Below are 16,267 nucleotides of genomic sequence, written 5' to 3' on the forward strand. Positions count from 1 at the left end.
GACGATAATATCTTATATTCTTCAAACCTAGAGATATGACTTGTTGCCTATGAGTTGATTATACATTGATTGCACGTAAACGCATTTGGTAACTCAATGTTATAAAACGTGCCTTTGTGTATGATTCAACAAGTAGTAGAACAAGTATATGAGTCGAAGTTTATCCATTCCTTTTACCCTTGGAGGGATAAAAGCGATATCTGTGGGCCCCTCGATGATTTGGTGATGACAAACGTAAGTGCTCGGCCGGGCCTGGACTAATTTGATTTGTTCAATTAGTCAGTCATCAAAATCAGAAATCGGGAAACAACTAATGGATAGAGAGAATGATTATAATCCATGTCTCAGTCCATATGATATCTAGAATGGAGGAATATATGATCCCTTATCTAATGGACGCGTCATTGATTTGTTCAGAGTTCGACAACGGCTTTAAGAGCTACGATTGCTAGTCGGGTTTTGGAGTCATACGCAATAATAGTGTTAGACTTATCCAAGTGGGAGACTGTTGGATTAGGTGTCTAAGCCCATAACTATTATTGGTATGTATTCAACCCGAGAGTAGCATGGTCCATTTGGGTTGCATATCATCAGGACAATTTGTTAGGATGGACTTTTGAGAGAAGAGGTTATATATGATTTATTAATATATTATAAGTTCTAATATATTAATATGAAATCATATGTTTTAATTAGTATTGATCAAGAATTAATTTGGTGATCAAAAGAGACTAATTAAAACTATGGGGACTAATTGTGGTAATTAGTTATATTTATATGTGTTGGGCTTATGATCCATGTTGGACCAAGTTTATGTATGACTACATAAAGAGTTGGGCCACATGAACCATGGATCATAAGACCCATGGATATGGGTTTGGGTTATACCCATGACTCTTCACATATAAATACATATGTTATGACCTAAAAACCAGCCACCCTAGAGTGTGTGTGCATGTTCTTGGAGTTCGTGAAGGTTTTAGAGTGCATGGAGATTCTCTCTTAAGTCCTACCTTTGTCCTTGATGTGTTGTGACTTCATTTGAGGCTTCCACACTATTGGGGCTAAGTTCTTAAGGCCAAATACATCAAGACTTCCAGCCACACAAAAAGGTATGTTACAATATCTAGTATTTTATGTAGTTTGTATGACAATTGCATGCTAGCTATAGGTTCAATACCTTGGAAACCATTTGCATGTATAATTAGTGAAAACATAGATCCAAGGTATTTAGGGTTGTATGTGCACCATATGATGTTGTATTATACCAAAACCCAACAGTGCCATCAAGCCGGGCCCTTCCCTTTAGTACCGAAAGTAATTGAAACCACCATACAAACTGTAAGCAAAAGCTCAGTGAGTTCCCAAAATATCACATAACATACAATCACATAATACCATGCAACATACATATGATTGCCATGAGCTACCCCCATGGTCTTTTCCTGGAATGCCATGGGCTACCCCCATGGTCTTCCATGCCATGGGCTATCACAGACTTAATCCATGGGCCAAAACCCTAAGTCCAACTCCTAGACTACGACCCATTTTCGTCTATCCCATAATGGGCCTAACCAAATTCGGCCCATCCTAAAAAATGGGCTCCATGGTCCAAAAGGCCCAAACCATGTCACGCAAGGTCTACAATAGAATACTCGGCCCACCTATCCTAAACAGACCAAGGCCCAATACTAGATAAGGCCCAAAATTCCAAAACTTGACCAATCAACCCAATGAGCGTACGCGCATCGTACATCCTTAGTACGCTTAGCGTACTCGGTCTTCAGGCATTACACGCAACGTACATCTTAGTACGCCCAACGTACTAAGCTGCTAAGCATAACCAACCATTAAGAGCTTAATCCATGCAACCACTTCGGAAACTTCCAGATCCTGGTCATTTTAAGGGTCCTAGGTCATAAAGTTGGCAACTTTATGCCTTTGCATGCTTTATGGGAGCCCAACATCCCATTTTGTCCATTAAGACTCACTCTAAGGACTTAAACCCATGCATGGTGACATAACAACCATCAAGATAGCCTTTTATGCTTATAACATGCCAAAGGGACTCAAATCTAACATTTATAACCTCTAAAGTTGCTCAAACTCACAAAAGAGGGTCCATGGACCAAAAATAAACCATTACCAAACCCTAACTCAACCTAGCAAAAGGATTAGCGAGGTATGAACTTTTTACCTCCAAAAGCTTCTCAAGGTGATGTAGATGCTCCTCTAGAAGCTCAACCACGTCCAAGACTTGCTCACCACCTTCTTCTTCTTGAAAACACGCCAAAAAGGGCAACTTTTGTCACTTGAAGCTCAAAGATCACCTCTAATGGAAACTTAGGGTTTTTAGAGACGTTTAGAGGCCGTGGAGGCTGTTAAGAGTGAGGTCCAAATGTCATAAGTAAGCTTAAATAGGGCTCAAGTATGATGAATAGGGTTTTAGTCTTTAGGCTACGTACTCCCCGCGTACACGCTCGTACGCCCTGCGTACGAGGCTCAGCTGCCCGTTCAAACACGCCCATGTACGCTAAGCATACATGCACGTACGCCCAGCGTACGGAGGGTCTTATTTGCCAACTTAAATTATATCAAAGACTTAAAAAGAAAATACTAGGATTCGGATGTTACATTTGGCTACACAAAATTTTAAAGGTTGACAATTTTGGTCCCTGTAACAAAGGTTTTCCATTTTAACTCCTAAGTAAACTTTGTGAATCTTAACTTTGGCCACACAAATTTTAAAGGTTGTCAATTTTGGTCCCTCATTGAGCTTAGGAATAGTTGGCCACACAAAATTTTAAAGGTTTGCATTTTTGGTCCCTATAACAAAGGTTTTCCATTTTAACTCCTAAGTAAACTTTGTGAATTTAGCCACACAAATTTTAAAGGTTGGTAACTTTGGTCCCACACAAGTTTTAAAGGTTGGTAATTTTGGTCCCTATAACAAAGGTTTTCCATTTTAACAAATTTAGTCCCTACATAACTTTGGCCACATAAGTTTTAAAGGTTGGCAATTTTGGTCCCTACAACAAAGTTTTTCTGAAACATCCCAAAAATACAAGCCAAAAATTTTGTTTTCAAAATCATTTAGCAAACATAAGTATCATCGCCATAGTATAAAATCATAAAACATGTATCTCAAAATCTCATAAAATCTGTCAACTTATCACAATCTCATATAACATATCAGAGTAACTCCTAGGCTAAGAAAATTGTGGTGTGTGTCATGCCATCATTCCGAGCCCTTTCCCCTGCTAGCTGAAGTACCTTAAACCAAAACTGAAATTGTAAGCACGAAGCTTAGTGAGCTCCCCCAAACTACCACATACCATACACATAACATATAACAATCACATAACTCTGGGACTACTCCCAACTGCATCGGGACGAATCCCGACATCGACTTACCCAACATCGGACTCCTGCCCGGCATCGGGTTCACCCTGGCATCCGACCGCATCGGGCATCGGGCTCACCCCGGCATCGGGCTTACCCCGACACATACACAGCATAACATATATCATAAACATATAATCTGCATCAGGATTGCCCCGGTATTGGACCGAAGCCCGGAACACATAATCATAACATATAACTATCATACATCGGGATTGCCCCGGAACATATAACTCATGACATAATAATTAACATACATCGGGCTTTCCCCGGCATCGGGCTTACCCCGGAACACATAACACCTAACACATAAACATGCATGAATCACAAAGACATCAGGCATACATAACTACTCTCGGGACCGCCCCGGCATCGGACCCAGGTCCGGAAACATATAAACTGCATCGGGCTAACCCCGACATACTCTACAACTTAAACGGGCCGACATTGTGGCCGTAGACCCATTCCTAAGAACGACCCTATACAAACACATAATCATGAGAAACAAATAATATCAAATACAGATGTAAGAGAAAAATACATACCCGTCACCACGTCAGGAGCTGCTCGTGCCTCCTCTGCAGTAAGCTGAAAAGCCTGCTCCGCGCCGTAGGCGCCTCGGCCCGGCCCTGACGGCCATCTGTAATCCTCAAGGTAGCAGGAGAAGGTGTTGCCACCTTCCCTGCTGCTACTAAGCTCGGGAACTGGGACCACTTGTGTCCCCTCTGATTGCACTAGAAGAAAATCAGGTCTGATGCTGGTGTGGTGGTGGTAGTAGCTGTACAATCTCGGCTCATGTGACCCATTCGGCCGCACTTGTAGCAGCCCGAACTCCCTGCCTTGCACGCCCCCTCGTGCATCCTGCCGCATTTGCCACAACGACCGTTGCTCTGCTGGCTCTAAGATCTATAATCTGATACCTTGGGCTTCTTACCCGAACCTCCTGACTGAACCCCCTCAGGCTTCCTCTTCCTCTCCATCTCTAAATCCAACTCTCTCTCTCTCTCTCTCTCTCTCTCTCTCTTTCTCTCTCTCTCTCTCTCGAGCCCTCGCTATCATATCCTCCAACGTCTTATAGCTGGATCGGCTCACAAACTGGCGGATATCACTCTGCAAAATCTCATGATATCGGGCCTTTTTCATCTCCTCGTCCGCCACATACTGCGCAACAAGAAGGGACCTCTCCCTAAACTTGGCGGTAATCTCCACCGCAGTCTCCGTAGTCTGCTGGAGGTCCTGAAACTCCCTAGCAAGCTGCTGCACCTCAATAACAGGTGCGAACTCGGCTCTGAACCTGATCGTGAAATCACTCCAGGTCATGGCATCCAATACAATGTCATCTCCAATGGCTCTCCTGACCTCCTCCCACCAATCTCGTGCCATGTCCTTCAGAAGACAGGATGCTAATATGACCTTGTCCCCCTCGGGACATTTGCTGGTACGAAACGCATTGGCGACATCAGCCAACCATCTGGTACTCGCAATGGGGTCCCGAGCCCCATGGTAGTCGGGAGCTCCAAAAGCTCTGAACTCCCTGAAAGTCAATCTGCGCGATCCCATCATGGCCGCTATCTCAGTACGGAACGCGCTCAGCTTCTCATCCAGAAGCTCTAAGATACCCTCCTTGACCGACCCGAAAATCACAGGGGTCGGGTCTAGTATGCTGCGTGTGACCTCCGAGGAGATAAACTCCCTGGTCTGCTCATCTAACTGCCCGGCTCCAGAGCCTGAGCCCGATCCCTCTCCTGCACCTGAGCTACCCACTGCTGGTCTAGAGCGCAAAACCACCATTCTGAAACACATCATAACAAACATCAGAATACTAATATAACTGGAGGGATCACATACACTATAAGTTCCCTGGTCTTATCTCAGCCTTCCTTGATTCGAGTACGGATCCTCTGCTTTCAGTAGTACGGGCCCATACTACCTTCCACATCTATCCGTACTTTCCTCAAGAACTGCCTTGACTCCACCAAGTCCCTTCCACTACTACTACTACTGTTGTTCTCATGCTAACTCATCCTAGGCTTGCCCTAGGGTAATCACCAACCCACTCTCCGCTATCAGCTGTATAAGAAGTCCCTGCTTTCTTTCGTAACTACATCGCGAATACTATTACATATTACTCAGACTAGATAATTCTTTGAATGAGAGATCATACTCTACAACGGTTGGACTCAGACAAGAGCTGCGAAATAGAGTTAGACTTAACCTTCTGAAATTATTTAGTCTTTGCAATATGCAACGTAACATATTCGTTTACTACTTAGTAAAAGATAACAAAGACTCCTAAAAGCACAAAGTAAGCAGCATTCGAGCATTGAGTACACATAATCAAGCATCTATTACTCTGGCTATCATACTGACTAATCTGTACTAGCATGCAGTTCTCACAAAGCTGAACTCATATAACAGGCACATAAGGCATCCTTCCTAGATCCTTAGTCCTAATCTAGCATGCTGTTCTAATAAAGCTGATAATCATAACATAGCATAAACTTGTATGGGTAATTTGGGAGTACTTACTTGAGCTCGGTTGATTGCATGCACCACACCCTTTTCTCTTTTTAAAGTTCTTTTCTTAAAAATTCTTTTCACTTTTCTAAAACTCTTTTTCTTTCCTCAAGATCCTTTTTACAAAAATTGATTTTCTTTTGAAAATTTCTATACCAATTCCTTAGTTTGAGTTCAGACACACCCGAAAGTGTGCCCGAATCCCTCAAACCAAGGCTCTGATACCAACTTGAAACATCCCAAAAATACAAGCCAAATTTTTTTTTTCAAAATCATTTAGCAAACATAAGTATCATCGCCATAGTATAAAATCATAAAACATGTATCTCAAAATCTCATAAAATCTATCAACTTATCACAATCTCATATAACATATCAGAGTAACTCCTAGGCTAAGAAAATTATGGTGTTTGTCATGCCATCATTCCGAGCCCTTTCCCCTGCTAGCTGAAGTACCTGAAACCAAAACTGAAACTGTAAGCACGAAGCTTAGTGAGCTCCCCCAAACTACCACATACCATACACATAACATATAACAATCACATAACTTTGGGACTACTCCCAACTGCATCGGGACGAATCCCGACATCGGCTTACCCGACATCGGACTCCTGCCCGGCATCGGGCTCACCCCGGCATCCGACCGCATCGGGCTCACCCCGACATTGGGCTTACCCCAACACATACACAGCATAACATATATCATAAACATATAATCTGCATCGGGATTGCCCCGGCATCGGATCAAAGCCCGGAACACATAACCATAACATATAACTATCATACATCGGGCTTGCCCCGGAACATATAACTCATGGCATAATAATTATCATACATCGGGCTTTCCCCGGCATCGGGCTTACCCTGGAACACATAACACCTAACACATAAACATGCATGAATCACAAAGACATCAGGCATACATAACTACTCTCGGGACCGCCCCGGCATCGGACCGAGGTCCGGAAATATATAAACTGCATCGGGCTAACCCCGACATCGGGGTTACCCCGGCCTACTCTACAACTGAAACGGGCCAGCATTGTGGCTGTAGACTCGTTCCTACTGGAAGGAAACTCACCTCGCGTAACTGGCTGCTGAAACACTGAGCGGAAAATATATGGCTGCTGCTCCGGCGACTCTCCGACTATAATTTCCACAATGACACTTAGTCAGAAGATGATAAATATCCTTAGGGTAAAATGACCATTTTACCCCTGGCTAAAGTCCACATCCTGGTCAAAGTCAACTTCCCAGTTGACCGGACTCGCCGAGTTGGCTCGTCAATTCGCCGAGTCCCAATCCTCTCATCTACCCCCAACCCGACTCTACTCGTCGAGTTCCTCCTGAACTCGTCGAGTTTATCTTCATCATAAGAAAGTGTCTAGTCTGTGACTCGCCGAGTTGTATGAACAACTCGTCGAGTCCGTCTTCATGAGTTGGGAGATGGTCTTGGACTCGCCGAGTATGTTCCTGCACTCGCCGAGTCCCATGGCTTCCAGATCCATGGCTATGTCTATTTTGTTGAGTACTTTCTTTGGAATCATCTAAATCCCTTCTAAACTCGATTGGGTTCCTTTGAATCATAACAGTTTTGGAAACCAACCCACGACTCGTCGAGTCTATGCATGTCCGAGTCTATAACTCGATTCCTGATGTGCAAAACTCATCCAAAAGGTAGATCTAGGCTCCTAAGATCGGTATGACACGTAAATTCATGAACTTTACGTTCATGCATGGGACTCTTATGCTTAAAGGACCAAAAATGGGGTTTATTTCATACATGGGGTTCTCATGGCCATAGAGATGGCACCTTTATGCCATAAGGATCCTCCAAGGTTCCAAATCTGAGGGTAAATCGACTTGGGACGTCCAAGTCTCAAGGATCAAGCTTCTTGGACCCAAAACTCCATAAAAGTGACAATAAGAAGATCTATGAAACTACAAGTCAAGTATGAAGCTTGATTACCAGAAAGTGAAGAGAAACTGATGTTGTTCTTGGATCTACAATCCTCTATTAAAGTCCTCCTTCTTCCTCTTCTTCACACAAGCTTCAAATCACACTAGATTACTCAAAAATGGCATTCAAACACTCATAATGCTCAAGGTGGCGAGTTAGGGTTTTCTGGATGTTAAGGGGGTGATAAGGGAGGCCACAAGGATGATATGTTTCTTTAAATAGGGGGACAAACCCTTAAAATTAGGGTTTCCATCTGACAGCTCCTACTCGCCGAGTCGGTCTTCCGACTCGTCGAGTAGGTCACTTAATTCCCAACCCGAATTTGATCCTACTCGACGAGTTGGGCCTCCAACTTGTCGAGTCCAAGGTAAAATATGATGTTGACTCAAATTAAATGCATACCTGGAACTGGGTGTTACAATTCTCCCCCACTTATCTTAGACTTCGTCCTCGAAGTCTGCTGTCTCTGAAAACAACTCTGGGTAATGCTCTCTCATCTCCTCCTCGGGCTCTCACGTCCACTCTGAGCCCTTACGGTGTTGCCACTGCACTTTAACTAACTCTACCCTTTTGTTCCTCAGCTCCTTCGTCTTGCGATCCAAAATCGCCACTGGTCTCTCGATATAGTTCAGGCCATCGTCAACCTGAATGTCCTCAAGGGGTACCACTACTGACTCATCCTCCAAGCACTTCCGCAACTGAGAAACATGGAATGTGCTGTGGATCTGGATGAGCTCTGCTGGAAGATCTAGCCGATAAGCAACCCGACCCACCCGGTCCAAAACCCTAAACGGACCAATGAACCTGGGGCCCAGCTTGCCCCGCTTCCGAAATCTGATAACACCCTTCCAGGGTGACACCTTCAGGAGGACCATATCACCCACCTGAAACTCCAAGTCTGAACGCCGCTTGTCGGTGTAACTCTTCTGCCGACTTTGAGCAGTCTGGAGCCTGCTCCGGACTTGTTGAATCCGCTCTGTGGTCTTGAGTACCACCTCTGTACTCCCCATGACTCACTGACCGACCTCACCCCAATAGATTGGGGTCCTACACTTCCTCCCGTAGAGCATCTCGAAGGGAGGTCGGTCTATACTGGAGTGGTAGCTGTTGTTATACGAAAACTCCGCTAACGGAAGATACGTATCCCAACTGCCACCGAAATCGAGCACACATGCCCGAAGCATGTCCTCAAGAGTCTGAATCGTCCTCTTGCTCTGTCCGTCCGTCTGAGGGTGGAAAGCGGTGCTGAAGTGGAGACGAGTACTCATCTCGTCGTGAAACCGCTTCCAAAATCTGGAAGTAAACCAGACATCTCGGTCTGACACCACCGAGACAGTCACTCCATGACGTGCCACTACCTCTCGCACATAAATCTCGGCCAACTTCTCGGCCGAGATGCTCTCCTGGATCGGTATAAAATGGGCGCTCTTGGTCAACCGATCCACGATAATCCATATCGAATCCACCCCACGTGCGGTCCTGGGAAGCTTCGTAATGAAGTCCATAGTGATATCCTCCCAACTCCACACAGGAATGTCTAACGGCTGCATCTTGCCGTGAGGCCTATGGTGCTCTGCCTTGACCTTCCTGTAGGTCAGGCATCTCTCCACGTACCAAGCTACGTCCCGCTTCATGCAGGGCCACCAGTAGTCGGGTCGAAGATCCCTGTACATCTTTGTCGCCCCTGGATGGATGGAGAACCGCGACTTGTGGGCCTCATCCATCAACACCTGCCGTACTCCTCCCCAGCACGGCACCCAAACCCTCCCATGCAGGGTCAACAATCCTCGACTATCGTAATCAAACAAAGCCACTCGGCCAACTATCCTCTCGCACTTATGGCGCTCCTCCTTCAGGCCCTCAACCTGCGCCTCCCTAATCTTCTCCAACAATGGAGTAACTACTGTCATCCTCAGGAAGATATCTCAAATCAGAGCTGCTACCGCCTTGCGGCTCAGGGCGTCGGCCACTACGTTGGCCTTGCCCGGGTGATAAATGATCTCACAGTCGTAGTCCTTCACCACATCTAACCACCGACGCTGCCTCATGTTCAGATTCGGCTGATCCATGAGGTACCTCAAACTCTTGTGGTCCGTGTAGATAGTACACCGGACTCCGTAGAGGTAATGCCGCCAAATCTTGAGGGCGAACACCACTGCCCCCAGCTCCAAATCGTGTGTCGGATAATTAGCCTCGTGAGGCTTCAACTGTCTCGAGGCATAAGCTATCGCATGCCCCCGCCGCATCAACACTGCTCCCATACCTGTGATCGAAGCGTCACAGTAGACTACAAAATCATCTACTCCCTCGGGCAGGGTGAGAATCGGCGCCTTGCACAGTCGCTGCCTAAGCGTCTCAAAGGCTGTCTGCTGCTCAAGACACCAACGAAACACCACCGACTTCTTTGTCAGCCGGTTCAGCGGAACTGCTATCTTGGAGAAATCCTGGATCAATCTCTTGTAGTACCCTGCCAATCCCAGGAAGCTCCGAATCTCGGATGGAGACCTCGGGACCTCCCACTGCATCACAGCCTCAATCTTGGCCGGATCTACTAATATACCCTTCTGGTTCACAAGGTGCCCCAGAAACTGCACCTCGCGCAACCAGAACTCGCACTTTGAGAACTTTGCGAAAAGTCTCTCCCTCCTCAAGGTCTCAAGCACCTCCCTCAGGTGTTCCTCGTGCTGATCCTTGGTCTTGGAATAAACCAAGATATCATCAATGAATACTATCACAGACCGATCCAGCATCGGTCTGCACACGCGGTTCATGAGATCCATGAACGCGGTTGGAGCATTGGTGAGCCCAAACGGCATCACCACAAACTCGTAATGACCATAGCGGGTCCTAAAAGCGGTCTTATGCACGTCATCATCTCTGACCCGCATCTGGTGATATCCGGACCGTAGATCAATCTTGGAAAACCAAGATTCTCCCTGAAGTTGGTCGAACAAATCGTCTATCCTCGGAAGTGGGTAACAGTTCTTCACCGTTATGTTATTCAGCTCCCGGTAATCGATGCACATTCGGTGTGACCCGTCCTTCTTCTTCACAAACAGGATCGGGGCTCCCCATGGTGAACTGCTCGGCCTGATAAAACCCATGTCTAGCAGCTCCTGTAGCTGCGTCATCTGAGCAAGAACTCGACGAGTTTTCCTTCAATCATAACCTCGGGACAATCTTCATCTGACTCGTCGAGTTCCTCCTGAACTCGTCGAGTTTATCTTCATCATAAGAACGTGTCTAGTCTATGACTCGCCAAGTTGTATGAACAACTCGTCGAGTCCGTCTTCATGAGTTGGCAGATGGCCTTGGACTCGCCGAGTACGTTCCTGCACTCGCCGATTCCCATGGTTTCCAGTTCCATGGCTATGTCTATTTCGTTGAGTCCTTTCTCTGGACTCATCTAAATCCCTTCTAAACTTGACTGGGTTCCTTTGAATCATAACAGTTTTGGGAACCAACCCACGACTCGCCGAGTCTCAAGAACGACTCCTCGAGTCTATGCATGTCCGAGTCTATAACTTGATTCCTGATGTGCAAAACTCATCCAAAAGGTAGATCTAGGCTCCTAAGATCGATATGACACGTAAAGTCATGAACTTTACGTTCATGCATGGGACTCTTATGCTTAAAGGACCAAAAATTGGGTTTATTTCATACATGGGGTTCTCATGGCCATAGAGATGGCACCTTTATGCCATAAGGATCCTCCAAGTAGGGATGAGAATTTGGCCAGAAAACCCGAACCGAACCGAAAACCGAACCGAACCAAACCGAATTAGACCCGAATAAGCAATTCGATTCGGTTTTCGGGTATCTATATAAGGCTTATTCGGTTTTCGAGTTATTCGGTCCGGGTTACCCAAATAAGGGGTTATTCGGTCCAAAAGGACCGAACCGAATATGAAAAGTTACATTTTTTTCCTAACACGATTGCTTATTCAGTCTTCTTTTCTAACGATTGTTACCCAACAAAACCCACGTAATACACCAAAAAAAATCAACAAAATCGAATTCGATCATCCGTATTACACCAAATCGACAGTAGCGTATTACACCAAATCGACGAGTCGACGACATTACTCTTTGATCGATTGAGGTTTTTCTCATCCTTGCGACATTACTCTTTTAGTGTTTAATTTGTTTCTTTAAAATATTTGTTATGAAATCATAAGCTACAAAAGTCATACAAAATACAATATTTATAATTACATTGTAAATGTTATTTGTAAATGTTATTTGGGTTATTCGGGTTATTCGGCTCATTAATCATCTTGTACATGTTATTTGGGTTATTTGGTCCGAAACCGAACCGAACCGAATAATACCCGAACCGAACTGAACCCGTATTTCTTATTTGGTTCGGTTTTCGGGTCATACAATTACCCTTATTCGGTTTTCGGTTTATTCAGGTTCGGGTCGGGTCGGTTCGGTTCCGACCCGAATAACATCCCTACCTCCAAGGTTCCAGATCTAAGGGTAAATCGACTTGGGACGTCCAAGTCTCAAGGATCAAGCTTCTTGGACCCAAAACTCCATAAAAGTGACAATAAGAAGATCTATGAAACTACAAGTCAAGTATGAAGCTTGATTACCAGAAAGTGAAGAGAAACTGATGTTGTTCTTGGATCTACAATCTTCTCTTGAAGTCCTCCTTCTTCCTCTTCTTCACACAAGCTTCAAATCACACTAGATTACTCAAAAATGGCATTCAAACACTCACAATGCTCAAGGTGGTGAGTTAGGGTTTTCTGGATGTTAAGGGGGTGATAAGGGAGGCCACAAGGATGATATGTTTCTTTAAGTAGGGGGACAAACCCTTAAAATTAGGGTTTCCATCTGACAGCTCCTACTCGTCGAGTCGGTCTTCCGACTCGTCGAGTAGGTCACTTAATTCCCGACCCATATTCGATCCTACTCGACGAGTTGGGCCTCCAACTCGTCGAGTCCAAGGTAAAATATGATGTTGACTCAAATTAAATGCATACCTGGAACTGGGTGTTACATTTTCATATTAACATATTTAGTCCTTACAATATATAAACTTTGTGAATCTCAACTTTGGCCACACAAGTTTTAAAGGTTGGCAATTTTGGTCTCCACAACAAAGGTTTTCCATTTTAACAAATTTAGTCCCTACACAACTTTGGCCACACAAGTTTTAAAGGTTCAGAATTTTGGTCCATACAACAAAGGTTCTCCATTTTAACAACTTTGGCCATACAAGTTTTAAAGGTTGGCAATTTTGATCCCTACAAAAAAGGTTTTCCATTTTAACAAATTTAGTCCCTACACAACTGTGGCCATAGAAGTTTAAAAGGTTGAGAATTTTGGTCCCTACAACAAAGGTTTTCCATATTAACAGATTTAGTCCTTAAAATATATATTATACACATATTAAATCTAGACATGGCTTAGGAATAATAATCTTTGGGGGTCTACAATTTTTGCCCAATGTTTCTTACACTTTGTCAAATATGGTCCATTTTTTCTTTAATTTGCTTAGTATTGGTCGTTGCTTTTACATTTTCGCATATTTAAAATTTGGCAGATTTACTCCCTAAAATTTTTTAATTTATAGAAAAGGTATTTGTAAAGTTTTTTTTTTCAAAACAGTCCATATGTGTAACATTTTTGTATTTTGACATGTTTGACCCCTATGTACAAAACTAATTACAAAGACTGTCCCCGTAATTTAAAGAAAATGTCTACGTGCTTCACACTTTATCTAACCCGGGGCGAAGCCCGAAATTTTTTTCTAGTAAAAATTAAGAAAGAAAAAAACAAAAGAAGAAGACATTTTTGAAAGAAGAGAAAACGGTTGAATGAGGAGATTACCCTAAACTCCTAAAGGTTTATCGATTAAATCATCAACCAAACAACTAAATTCAAAATAAAAAAATAAAAGTGATTGACTTAATAAGTAATTAAATACTATCACCCGTCTTATAGAAGCCCAGTAGAATATTATATTGTTTCGCAAAAATCAGAAGAATTGAATTCAAGGAAAACCAATCAAAGACTTGCGACCGTTCCTCCCACTTTACACCTTCACGGACTTGCTGCTCCCAGCGTTTTTTTTTCCGGCGGTGATACTAGATGGTATTGGTGAATTGAAACAGGAAGTGGGTTGAATCAAGAGATTTCTCTTGTTCGATCTGGAGATACTAGATAAGGTTAACATTATAGAACAATTGTAAGTTTGATGAATTTTGTCATATTTCAAGACATTTGACTTCGTGTTTCTTTTACACTTGATGTTGGAAATTCCAGGCCTCACGATACTTTGTCAAAGTATCTTAAAAAAAAGATAAAGATATCTTGGAAGCAACTTCATTAGTAAAAGGGAGAAAAAAATCATTGCTAGTTTTGAGGAAAGATGAGTTTCCACAAATTTTTAAGAAGGTGCGCTTTTTGTGAAAAACATAGTATTAGAATTGTGGAAATGTCAGAATATTATGTTACCCCACGAAACTGTAGGACCAGTATGACTAATCAACATCATTTTGAAGTGTGATTTTTAACACGGCTTTGGATATGCAAATTTAAGATTTTCGTGATCGATTTAGTGAAGTTGACACATAATTGATAGAGAACATGATAGGTGTCAAGTGGATGTGCAGTGATGTATGCAGCTGAGGCATCCTAACAAACCGGTAGACTTCGTCTTCAAGATGGATCACCCTTACGCGGTCAACGAACTCATACTAATGCTAAGACTTGTCGCAAGCAAATTCGGAAATAAAAGAAGTCTACTGAAAGCCTTGGTACTTGTCTGATAAATCACACTGTTCAATAGTTCACTTCAATTTTGATTGGGGGATTTCACCGGTTACTAATCCAATATCGGTATAGTAGGCCTCCTTGGCCACTCCACTAGTGGCTCAGCTTCGTCCTAGAAGCTACTGCTTCCGCCTCTCTAGGCTTTGCTATCATTTTTTTAGGTTTGATATATCAAAGTTGTTGAAGTTAAGTGAGATATACAAAAATGATTTTGACGATTCAGAAATGGTGCATTTTAATGGACAACTTGACATCTATTATCACTCTTTGCTCCATGATGAGAAATTTGTCAACTTGAAGAGAATTGCAGAACTCTCTTGTTTGTTGGTGAAAACAAGGAAACACCTCTCTTTTCCTTTGATTTATAGATTATTAAAACTAACTTTGATTTTGTCTGTCGCAACCACAACCGTTGAACGGTGTTTTTTCTGCAATGAAGTTGTTCAAGACCGATTTGCGTAATTGAATAGGTGATGATTTTATGAATGTTGCTTTGATTTGTAGTGTAGAAAATGAAGCACTTGAGAATGTTAAGACTGAAAATGTAATTACTCGCTTTCGGAAAATGAAAGAGTGAAGATGTGAACTTTAAATAGTAATATATATATTGTATAGTCTATTTGGTCACTTTATTATGTTTAAGGAAATTGCGGTTTTTATACTTTTCTTATTATATATCACGCAGATTTTTTTTGTGCTACCCCTGAACTTTAATTCTGGCTCCGCCACTGACGTATATGGTCACTTTATATGTTGACATATGTCCCTTGTAATGTCTATGTTACTAAGAAATTCAATTTGGACAATTTCAAAGTTCTAACTATGTATCATAACTATAAGATTCATTCTAATGTTCTTTATCCACTTGCCATTTTTTATTATATGAATTAACACGAGTGCCAATATGGATTTAGATTATTATATAATACAAAGTCAGAATATACAAAGTGTACATTTGTATATAAATCAAGTTTAATCCTAATAACGAAAGAGACGTAAAAAGAGCCGCTCTTCTTGCATGGTCCAAGGGGCAAAGCCCCTTCTAGTCGGTGGTGATCCATTAAAATGACATGATTCAATGGATTAGCACTTGGATCACCCACAAACCCATTCATGACATGTGTTTGAATATTTAAAATACGGTAACAAAATCAATTTTCAATAGAAACGTTTACCATGCAAGAGTAAATTTATTGTCTGTCTTACTGTCTAATATGATATGATTTATCTTGTATAAAGATGTTGTGTTGAAAGATGAAGCTTCCATTGTAAAGTTACATACTAAAAACAAATGTGTTTTATATTGCGGAGATGTTTTTTGAAATTAAGTTAGAAAGATATAAATATTCAATTTTATTTTATTTTATCTTATCGTATCAGCAACCCAAGATCGTGATACTAATTATCTAAAATTGATTATTTGTTTTATAATTAGACGACAAAGACATAATTTATTTATCCATACACTAAAATTCAATTTTTACAAACTGAAATAGTAATAATTATACGACATTCAAGCACCATATAACTATAGGGAAAATGACGTATAAGCCCTATAATGTTTTTAAGGTTTACCCATTTAGCCAGTTAATTTATTTTGTG

Source organism: Lactuca virosa, chromosome 3 (genome assembly GCF_052849685.1).
Source record: "Lactuca virosa cultivar CGN04683 chromosome 3, Lactuca_virosa_CGN04683_v6, whole genome shotgun sequence".
Classification (NCBI taxonomy): Eukaryota; Viridiplantae; Streptophyta; class Magnoliopsida; order Asterales; family Asteraceae; genus Lactuca; species Lactuca virosa.